Source organism: Eptatretus burgeri, chromosome 1, assembly GCF_056783735.1.
Source record: "Eptatretus burgeri isolate ZD-2024b chromosome 1, Ebu_testis_v1, whole genome shotgun sequence".
NCBI lineage: Eukaryota > Metazoa > Chordata > Myxini > Myxiniformes > Myxinidae > Eptatretus > Eptatretus burgeri.
Genome location: NC_140961.1, coordinates 57,519,034 through 57,531,270, shown reverse-complemented (window position 1 = coordinate 57,531,270; position 12,237 = coordinate 57,519,034). Strand labels below are relative to the sequence as shown.

Sequence of the window (12,237 nt, the reverse complement as noted above, 5' to 3'; positions counted from 1 at the left end):
TTTGCCTACAAATATACGAGTCGCCCTTTCAGCATTTTTCTAAATCAAATCTTCTGTTACTTCTGATATGTCTTTGTTGTATTGACAATAAATACTTTTTTTCTGAAAGACATCTTTTTGCACAAGAGGTGTTACCTTTTTACTGCAGTGTTTATTTTGAAACACCTGGTGTTGTTGCAATAAACAGATGAGAAGACTGAACGTCATTTTCAAAATGTACTTGTGTGTGAGACTGTGGCTGGGTGTGTGTTTTTGTGGCATGAAAATTAGAAAAACTTCAATAAAGTCACTATTCTGTTCTGAGGAAATTACAATGTTTCTATTTTTTTTGCTTAAAAAAAAGGAAGTAATTGAAGAAGAGGTCACATGATGAAGAAACATGAAAATAATAGCCACAACACATAAACACAACAACACGAATCTGTATTAATTGTATAAATCTGTTTTGACATATGCTGTGCTAAATTGACATGTTACACCATAGTGCATCAACTTGCATCAGGATACATAACCAGGACCACTTGGTGATTGGAACATCCGAGATGAGCCTCTTCTTGCCTGGGAGCCTTGAAAGTTGGTGGCGTTTACATTTTTTAACTTGGTGAATAACAGCATACGGTCATGCCAGTTGCTTCAAGTTTATGAAACAGCCAAGATTCAAACTTGTGAGTAGCAGTGCATGCTTTTTCTTTCGAGCAATTTCAGTGCACGGACTGTGAAAGCATGTTTCAAACTAAAAAAAGAAGTGCCAAATTGGAAATTTGAGAATATCGTCAACAATATAACTCAAGGTGACATTGAAATAGAGGATGTCCTACAGCCTGTTAGGGCAGCAACATGAAGGCAGCAGTGCATGTGCAATTTCCCAAAGCCATCTTCATCACTGTGCTTGCCGAAGCTCAACAGTGAAGCAATTGCACTGCCAAGCGATGCTGATTGTTGAGGCTCTCTGGGCCTGGTTTTGACCTGTGGTGTGTAGGTCCTATTGTTTGCCACAACTATTGTCTTAAACACTGATAGGGCAAACTTTTATGTTGGATTCTGGTATGCACCTTGGATAACTCAGAAACTCTATTCGTTTTCAATTCCTTTTTAAAACCACCAACTTCCTCTGCCTATTCTTCCAGGTGATCACGATGGCTAGGCCAAAAGTTTTAGGTCAAATCTGAATATATAGCAGGGTTTAAAAAAAAAACTCCAAACCACCATGGACTGTAATTATATGTAAAGAAATTTTAAAAAACAACGAAGATTATTTCAATATCTACAGATGAGAACAATCTCCAAAACCATTAAGAACAATGCTTAGAAAATTAGCATTGAGTTACATTCATCAATTGATTATGAAACAAAACCAGTACAAATATTTGATAAGTATATCCATCCATCCATTGGGACCATACTCTGTGCAGAGTGTTGGTGTTGCCGAAGTAGTCTCCTTGGCTATTGGGTACAATCCTGGACAGGTTTCCACTCCAACACAGGATACCAGCAAGCTGGCACTCATTTTTGCCGACCTCGGAAGGATGACAGGCAGAGTTAACCCCACCTGGTATTAATTCAACAGCAGAGTGGGATTTGAACTTGGGACCCAATAATCCCAAGCCCACCACCCGAACCATTAAGCCAACACCAGGGGCATATAAGTGTATGAGGTAGGACTTATATATTAATGCATACACAGTGATCACTGGACTTTCCATGCAACAGGAGTTTCACCTGCCCTGCTGGTGAAACTGGTGATGTTTTCTTTAACCTGCCACCTCTGACAGGGGATTCCATGTATATATTCGGTTAACAGTGCTGTATTTCTGTTGATGCTTGTATTTCTTGTGTATAAGCACACAACGAGGCAAATTCTCTGCATTTCTCAATGTATTTTGAAGTTAATATTAGTGCACTCTTCGATCTAGAAGTGCACTCTTCGACGTCGTCAGATGTGCCTCCACCCAAATTATTACATCATGACACAAACTTGGACCAAGTTTGATTTAAATCCTTGAACTCAGAATCAAAATATTAAATAATTCTGGCTGACAGACCATGTGTCCGATGAAGTTGAAATTTAAAACATATATTTCACATGACTACTGGATCATAATTGTAACGTTTCACGTCGATTGATGAAGCAGTTCAGAAGAGTGGTATTTTTAGATTTTCGTTCAATTTCATACGACTGCCAGCTCTTGTGACATTAATTATTTGTGAACACCTTGGTATCCCAAAGTCTTGGGGAACATGTCGGTGAAGATTCCCCTCGATCTGTCCAGCTGTTCTGCAGAAGAAAATAATTAATGTTTTATACTTAAAAAAAAATCATAGCTGCCAAACCATGTCTCCTATGACGTTAAAGGTAAAGAACGTTTTGTTCCTCATGGGTAGGTGATCATACCAGTAAAGTTTCGCCTCAATCTATTCAGTCGTTTTGGAGAAGATTTTTGAAGGTTTTTATATTTAAAAAATATGGCTGCCGAACCACATGATGGATGATGTCATGAATTGTTTCCCCCTATACAAAGTTTCATTGAATGTCATCAATTTGTTTTCCCCCTATACAAATTGAAACTTGCCATGTGCCAAGTTTCAATTTTTTTTTCCATGGAACGGTTTCGGGGATAGAGGTCCAAAGATTTTCCTTTTTTCCAGCATGGCTGCCCCACCATATGACGTATGACATCATAATTATCATTAAAACATTCGACATGAGTAGTTGCACCGATGTTGAAAATTTTGTGAATCGGATAAGCTGTTGCAGAGAAAACAAAGAAAATTAGCATGGACGGACTTACATCCATACATATGAGCATATGTATGTACATCTGGACAGATGAACAACACAAAACATAATGCCTCTGGTGACTTCGTCAGCAGTTGTATTTTCGTTTTTCAGTGTGGACAAAAGTGTGGAGCTATTGTGCCCTGCAGGTTTAAAGGAAGGGTTGCTAGTTAGTTATTTGTAATTTAAATGGATTTTTGCCATACCGTTACAATCTCCTGCCAAGGAGACCACACAGTACTTTGGCCTTAGGGGAATCGTATGGAGGATCCTCATTGGATGATGGTAATGTCAGAGAGGAATTATCTCAGTGATTGGTTGAACCTGCGACGGTGGGTAATGTGTTCCACACTGAAAAATGTCTTGCTGTTATCCAATAAACCCCTTATACCCCTCTACCTGCAAGGCGTTTACAGCATGGAATACATTTACCGCAGGAAGATGTCATCCATCCAAAACCACCTCTGCCTGGAAGAGACTGAGTGGGCTGCAGCTTCTTGCCTGGGCCTCTTGCAGCACCACAGTGTCTTGCTATGAACATGATTGAATACCTTTGGGAACATGGATCGGGAGCTGTGGAAAAGTCGACCAAGTATTACTGCAAAGTAATATGCAAAAGCTGCAACAAAAATCTACATTTGGCAAAATCTACAAAATCTGCTACATTTGGCAAAATCTGGATCATGTTGTCATGCAGAATATCATCAATTTGATGCCTTCATTGGTTTAAGCATTGTGTAGTGTTAAAGTACTTGCTACGGGATACTAAGGTTTATAGTCCAGTTCATCGTGTTCATGTCACACATTGTTAAAGTGAAGTTTGTTTACAAACAGGAGTGTTCTTTTTATTCGGGAAGGGAACTATCCATAAATCTCGAATGTAAATAATGCAAGGAAAAGACCACACACAGTATAAAGTGTACAGTGGTGCAGAAGACAGGACTAAGGGTGTTGGGGATGGGGGTGGGGATGGGGGTGTGGATGGGGAGAGAGATGGGGGAGATGGATGGGGATGGAGATGGGGAGAGATGCAGAAGACATGATCGCATGTTTTTTGCACATTATGAACTTACAAGAATGCATGTTACATGACATTAATTCCAGTAGTCTGACTGTTTCAGTTGAATGTGGAGCTTTGGAATACAATATAATAACAGTATAATAGTTTCACGAAAAACTTTTCATCAAGACGTCATCAAATTTTAATGCAAAGAACTCCATGAACGGGTGGTGGCCATGCGTGTATAGCGAAGTTTCTCCCTCATATTTGACCACAGCCAAACGGGTGACTGACTAACTATGGATTTTTTTTTTTTTTTTATACCTTGGTCGAGGCTCGTATGAGAGCGAACACACAACTCACAGCAAGGAGGCATGAGACAAGAGGGGCGGGAGTGGAAGGGACAAAACATTGGGGAACAGACACAGGTGAACTGTGGAAGGGAGAGGGATGGGGATGGGACGGGGAACATGGCGAGGGGAAGATGGACATTAAAGGGACTTTCAGGAAGGAAAGCAGGAGAATTGAAGGAAGTGGGCTTGGGTGGATTATCGGGGGTAGAAAAGATCGAGGATTTGGATGGGGGAAGATAAGAGGTGGTGGTGAACAGCTGTTTTGAAAGCCTGAAGGGAAGAATGGGAAAGAATAGAGTGAGGAAGTTTATTCCAAAGGCGGGAAAAAAGAGGAATGAAAGAGTGAAGATGAGCAGTGATTCGTGATTTTGGTAGTTTTACCAGAAGGGGGTTGTTGGCGGACCTTGAGCGCCCTGTGGAAATGTGGTTGGGACAAATCGCAGAGAGAGCAGGGGGGGCAAGGCTGGAGAGGAGTCGGTAGAAGACAGAAAGACCACCGACCAACCTGCGGTGATTGAGTGAGAGGCCCAAAGACTCAGCTTCATTGCGGGAGATGCCAATGATCTTAAAAGCCCTGGTTTCGACAGCGTGAAGTCGAGAAATGTGGGAGGCAGGGAGGCAGGAGCAGGATGTGAGTTGCGTGCAGTTAACACCAGGTCAGGATGGCTGGAAAGATGTGACAGATTCACAAACTGTTGCTCATATCAAGACATATCTACAGATGTTTACAGCATAATCTAGCCCATGCACTAAACCGCTCATTGGGTGATTGGTGATGAAACGTGGTTTCACAATTGGGATCCCAAAACCAAATTGGAATCCATGCAATGGAAGCACAGGGGATCATCACTATCCAAGTATTTCAAACCCAACCCTCAGCTGGGAAGATTATGGCCTTGCTTTTCCCAGAAACCCAATGATTTCTACTGATTGACGATACTCCTCCCAAAACATCAAAAAGTGTGCCATATTCTGATGGGGCACAAAGCTTGGTGTTCTGTCTATGAGCATTATTGGTGGATGTTAAAGATAGCAGTGTCTTTCACACAGAACAGGCAAGTTATTGCTGGCAGGCTGAAAATATTCCCAATTGCTGCCCTGACGACTGCTGAGAAAGCCAAGGCATAACACGCAGTTGAATCTCTGCCATGGGGCTGCTTCGACAACACTGGAACTGCGGCAATGAAATAAGTGCATTTCAGCTGTTGTGCTGTCAAACAAGCTGACGGCACATCAATGTGCATCTCAACCTGAAGTGGACAAGACTATCAGCACGGCCAGCAATGGTTATAGCTGGTGCTTTTGTATAGCTGACGGACAGAATTGGTGATAGAAAGAATGTTTGACAGAGGCATTGATTATCGCTGTGAGCATTTGCTGCAGTTGGCAGTTACAGTTGACAGCCTGTAGGAGCTGCGGTGAGTAAAGGAGAGGGACACAAAAGGTGATGTTGATGGAACAAATTCCTATTTTTCAAATTGGATCGTCCAGTAGCCAAGTTGTATATGACTTATTCCATGTGAGGTTAAGCACAAATATGTATACTGCTTTGACTGAATGTGTCAGAGAAGGCAACAAGTGCATTTTGAACGCTACCTGACACTTCACAAGCGTTTGTCTCGAGGCTTGAATGACATTTGAGCCTCATTGGTGTTCCTTAAGCATCTGTTAGCATCCTTTTTCAGCAGGGTTTCGGGCTTAGATGGGGTCATTCATTCATCCTCAGAAATTGTTTTGCACCATGCTGATCTGCCGGTTGCTTTGCCAATTTTCCGACTCATATGTTCCTCTTGTACTACTTTGAGTTGCTGTCAGGATACAACTAAACTGTCTCATGATGAATGTGCACTTATAATTACACACTCATGTGCGAGTTTTTTTGTATGAGGTTCGTCACGAATATATGTGTTTTGAATATGTCGGAACAGCCAACTACTGCAGTTCAAACATGGATGGACACTTCACCAGCATTTTGTCTTGTGGCTCTAAAGCCACAATAAAGGCTCCTCCACAACAAGATAAATGTGAACAAGATCCATGGTGCTTTGACACTGGGACTACTACTACTTTATTGCATTTAATTGAACTGCACTCAACTACAGTCAGAAGTTCATACATGAAACCAATAATTATTTGTCACCCACCAATCAGAAATTGCAACACCAGTTTTAAGCCGATAAAAGTACATGTTGTACTCTGCTCCGTAGTTAAGTGAATTAAGCAGTGACCTCCAGGACTCCTGTGTTACGGGATAAATATGTATAAACCGGTTTTGCTTGGTGACAAATTCCCCGATGCACCATTCTCTGTTGCAGAGCGTCAGTGCTGCAAAGCAGTTTCTTGGCAAGGGTCATACTGGGCGATTTGTCATCCCTCTCCCAGCAGTAGTTAGGGCTGGAATTTGGCAATAGCGCACCTAGTCTTTGCGAAGGACATCGTGGGCTATTTAACATCCACCAACTAATGCCGGCGGAATGGATGCCCAATTGAACATGCATCTGACGGGCAGTAGTCTACACCCATTGATGAATCACCCTGCCTGTGAAACACTGGATTGACAGTTTATAATTGGGTCAGGATTCGAATACAGGTTAAAGGACTTTGAGGTGAGTGGGTGTACCTCGAGGCCCGGGATGTCAAACTGCAGTTTATATGATGGGCATGATCAGATGTCATTGGACTTAATGCGGGCCTTACATACCATAAATTATTAAAATAGGCACATAATAAAACTTAAGAGCAATGCCATCTGCTCGATGTCAGCAATAATCATAGCAACAACAATAACACCACCCCTACTACTACGAATAATAATAACAATAAATTTATGTCTAAAAAATACAGTGCTATTTACTTTAGTTACTGCTGCTTCCTGATATCTGGCAACTCTTAGTTTGGGTCACCATCAAAATTTTGAGCAAGTGACTGGGCTGGGGCAATCTTGAGTATTGTGTTCATGTGTGTAGGGAAGTTGCGAGTGTAGTTTAGACTTGTTTATGTTAATTTCAGAGAAGACATGTTCACATCCGTACATTATTCAAAACATAGAAATAATTCCTGATGTTTGGGATAATTTGGTCCTGATGTTTGGGACTTCAGTTTGGGATAATTTGGTCCCAGATGTTGGTAAAACATGCTCATACCAACATTGGAAAACTTATCTTTTAAGTGGGTCACACTGCAGCTCGATTATTTCCATTTGTGGCACTTCTTACATATCTTGCACATTCACAGAAAATGGTGTGCGAAAAATTACAAACTCTCTTTCAAGCTTTCTGAAGTCAGAGAATCGTTCTTGAAATTTTTTTCAGAGCACAGCAATTTTTCCCCGGAGTTTTCTGTGACATCACACTGAGACCCAGCAGTGTCAAGTATAGATTTCAAGGGGGAAAATGTGTCGAATTACTCTCAGAAAGTTGCTTCTTCCAGAGCTGAAACTTCATCTCAAAGGCATAAAATGCTGTCATAGTATTCTGTCACCACTTTGTTGCACCCATGCATCATTGTGTTGAGCTAGTTCAGGTGCTCTTTAATATCCACCATAAAAGCATTGTCTTGAAGCCATTTATTTTTTTGCAATTCAGGTACATTTTTCATTTTCTGATCCATGAACAGTTGTATCTCACCATGGAATTTATACAAACATTTCTGTAGAGCTTCCCGAATAAACCACTGATCTTCAGCATGATATGGCAGTCTACAATGAATGTCTTTCTCCTCTGGAAGGCAGTTAAGTTGCCTGGAGTCGAGACCTCTTCCATCCATCCATCCATCCATCCCTTGGGACCATACTCTGTGCAGAGTGGTGGTGCTGCTTAAGCAGGCTCCTTGGCTATTGGACAGAATCCTGGACAGGTCACCACTCCGACACAATATACCATCAAGCCGGCACTCATTTTGCCGACCTCAGAAGGATGACAGGCAGAGTCAACCCACCTGGTATTAATTCAACAGCCAAGGGATTTGAACTCAGGATCCAAGGATCCCAAGCCCACCACCCAAACCATTAAGCCAACAACAGGCATGTTGAGACCTCTTGCTCAAATAAAATTAATGGTTTTAATGACCACATCCATAACATGATTCATTTTCAGGGTTTTACTACATGGCATTTCTTGGTGCAAAATGCAATGGCAACTAAAAAGCATCTGGAAATGCAAAATCCATCCACATCCGTTTTGACGTACGTACTCAAACTAAACTTGACGAAAGTGACAAAAAAAAATGTACATTTTATTCATTTGTGTTCTCCACAATCTCATAATAAAGGTTTGTTTAAGATTTGATGGCAAGCTCAATTGGTAAAAATGTTATGGCCTGGACATTCACACTTAATCTCAATAGTAAACAAGGATTTCGAATAAAAGCATTGATGGTTGATATACCATTTCACTGATGAGATCATCCTTACAATCCCTTATTCCCCATTGGGAGTAGAATGCGATGTGCCAAGTTTCAAATTTTTCTGATCAGCAGTTTCAATGACATAATGTTTTAATGCTTTGCATTTAATCCAAGATGGCTGCCAAACCCCATGATCTATGACATCACAAGTATCATTAAAATATTCTCTGTGGGGGTCACTCCTACTCTGAAAATTGTGACAATCAGGCAAGTGGTTTCAGAGGAAAAAAAGTCTATAAAAATGAGAGCAAAAAAAGGCAGAAGAACACCAATCATAATAATTAATTATAATTAAAATTATTTCAACAAAATTATTAATTTGGCTTCTCCATGTTCTCATAATAAAGCTTTGTTGAAAATTTGATGACAAAATCTCAAATGGTAAAAAGTGATCCTGTCTATTACTGTGCAGGGGACGGGCTAATTACGAAACTGTTGGATTGGCTTGACAGTTTTTCTTTAAAATTTGTGACACCTCCAGATTTCTTACCCACCATTGAGTGTGTCCCATCTGTGGCCAAACTCGCAGCTCCTATCCAGTCTACACCTAATCTGTCCAGAGCTCTCACCAAATTGTTGAAGTTGGCTATTGTGTCCTTCATCGGCACCAATTCTATAAACTCTCCTGTTATATGCCCTTTTTCTTCATGTCCACAAATGAATATTTAAAACTGCGCCACATCAGGTACACCCGTACTTTCGTCAATTGCAACTGAAAATGCAGAAAAAGACTTCAATTTGTTCCGGAGTTGATTGTTCAAATCCTTATCAAAATCACTGATTCTCTCTGTGACTGTTTAGTGAGAGGTATATATTCGCTAAAGATTGCTGATTATCTGGACAGACCAATTCTGCAGCTTCGAGCATGCAGTGCTTCAATAATCCTCCTTCCAAAAATGGCTTCGACGATACAGCTATTTTTAGTGCAGCAGATAACTGCAAAAATACTTCGGTTTGTGATGCAAGCATGAAATTTGGCACAAATACTCTTTGAGGTCCACTTTTTTCAAAAAAGGTGCTGGCCACACAAAATTCCAAGATGGCGACCATTTTTCAAGATGGCCACCATATGCACAGAAAATTCCTCTTCTGCAGCTAAATATTTGAAACAAAACACAACATTAAGGGTGTAAACCAAAGTTTTTTGTGTCTAAGATTTTAGCATGATTATTCTTTGTAATGTAACACCTCACAGCATAAAGATGTCATCCAAGATATCTGCCCCAAAACAAAAACAATGCTCATATTTCAGGAAATAATAGACATAGACTCATTGATTTTTGGATCTATACCTAGGTTTTTGGGATCAACTAATTAGATGGACATGGTTTTAGATTCCTCGTTCCCATGCATACTGCTGAAACAAAGATGGGAGTTCAAGATGGCTGCCACAGTAGCTATAAACCATTGTTCACGAACTAGCGTTTGGAACAAAATCAAGATTTTTTTTTTAAGGTTTACTAACTTGACAGATATGGTTCAGATATGGACAGAAAAATTCTTCCCATTTTGCAAAGGGAAAATCAACCATGGACGGTTAGTTGTCATAGGAGATGCTGAGGCCATGCTCATGCAGCATTTCTACCAGGCTTCTCTTCCTGGTTTTGGCAAAGATACCCATGTACACTGGGAATGGTGTTTCTCTGTCTTTGGAGTGTCTGTGTGTTGCTGCTCCCTCTTTGTTTTGGGAATTGCAGTTATACTGCAGCAGCTGGGAAATGGCCTGGTCAGACTTTGAAGCCCCAAATCTCAGCTGTGATTTGATGTCTGCTCCATGTTCAACCATCCCGACGAATTGAAGGAGAATGGGTGGTATAGCATCTTTAACACAGCCTTCAGGAAATGTGCCATCAAATCTTGATTGATGGTCTAGTATGTGACGTCTCAAGATTTTTGCAGCTTTAGCCATCACAAGTGCATCAGAGTATTCTGATGCTTTTGATAGTGACAAAGCCACATCTTTCTGGAATGCTAAAAGCACACCTCTTCCCTTTTTGTGAGCGTCAAGCTCAGGGATTTCAGCCAATAATTTATCCTTTAATCTGGTTGTATTGACAGTGGGAGTATCAACAGCCAGTTGTGCCAGACGTTGTTGGTATAACTGGTAAATATCTGCAAGGGGGAAGACTGTGGGACCATCTGAATTCAGACTGGTTTCAACAATGTAATTCACCAATTCCGAAAGGACCAGTGGGTACACATCTGGTTCCTCCCTAGTTTGATGTGAGTCTTTCTCAAGACTTCTGAGATGGTATCTCTCCCTGTTGTACAGAGCAGTGAGACAGGCACGATGGTATTTTAGTTCCTGGGCAATGGCATCTCCACCACCCAGTTTTGCGAACAACGTGCCATCATTCAGTGTTTGAGCACACTCGTGCAGCCTCTTGTCCAAGTTCATGGTCATAACTTGCCGAAGGTCAGATTCAGGTGATGTCTTTTCACATATAATACATACTTGACCATCATGGCTAGTTCGTCGCTGCTTCACATGCCCTTCATCTGTTTCACTACCACGAGAGTCGGATCGATGTTTCTTGGCACGATCGAGTTTGGTGTTATTAAATAACAACCGACAACTCATGTGGTACTTTGTCTCATTCCTTCTCAGCGTTGCCTCTATACCTCCACCCTCATTCAGTCTAGCTGGGTCTAAAATCAATGGGAGTGCACTGATCTCATTGAATAGAGGTATACCCATCATGTTCTGGGACATGATGGGTAGGAGGGGAAGTCAGGGCTTCATTCTTTTTGGCAAAGACAGCATCCAGTCCAGTCTGTTTGCGTCTTGGCTAAAATTGGATTCGCATCTGCCATTTTGATTAAGGCCGAGGGTTTCTCCTTTTACCACCTTAATCAACGCACATTCCTGTATGGGATACGACTCGGTTCGGGTGACCTACACCTAGAACGATCATTCATCCAGTGTCATTTCAGTCCTGTTTGATCTGTACACCATTCGGGTAACTACATGAGCAAGTCATGTATAGCCCCCTTACCCTTGGCTCGGCTCTCCCGTGCTGGCACACCCTGTCAATTCAGGCGCGGCTATCTAACTAAATCTAGTAACTACAAACTACTGTTTACTAGCTACTGGATATGGGGCTGTTAAACAGCATTTGGGACACAAAACTAAACTATACAACTACTAGTCTCTTACTACAGCATTAGTAAAGCTAGATCAGATGACACTGAACCCCATGCTGAGTTACACAGCAGTGACGTCACCAGTGTGCCCTGGTTGTGCGCTGACATCACTCTATTATAATTATGCTAAGCTTTCCTCCACCCTCTAAAATGCAATCTGACAAAAGAAGTAATAATTCTAATGAAATCCATTATCTTTATTACCTATTTGCCGACTTATTGTACTTAGTTTTTCTATGTTTATTCATTGATGAGATATTTTTAAGTTTTAAGGCGACCATCTTGGACGCCATCTTTGTTGTGACAGGTAATTTTGCAATATATGACAAACAAGTGAACATTTATGCAATAAATCAGAAATAAAAGTATTTTACCACTAAATTTTGTGAAATGATAAATGATTATTACCAGCTTGATTTTTCTGGAGATACGGCTTAGCAGCCATCTTGAAAATGGCAGCCATTTTAACTTTCAGTAGGAGCAATATTTTTGCATAGAGTGATCCTTGGAGACTAGAGATCATTTATGTTAAATTTCATCCTTGCATCATAAGATATTCT

The 12,237-nt window shown here is 40.9% G+C and overlaps 1 long non-coding RNA gene across 1 annotated transcript; it reads right to left on the bottom strand.

The window, feature by feature from the left end:
- Window positions 1–245: 245 nt before the first annotated feature.
- LOC147034550 (uncharacterized) lies at window positions 246–4,783 on the bottom strand. Its single transcript, XR_015060164.1, has 3 exons — window positions 4,635–4,783; window positions 3,209–3,349; window positions 246–2,275 (listed from the first exon to the last, which is right to left on the bottom strand). It is a non-coding gene; the product is annotated as an uncharacterized LOC147034550 (long non-coding RNA).
- Window positions 4,784–12,237: the final 7,454 nt, after the last annotated feature.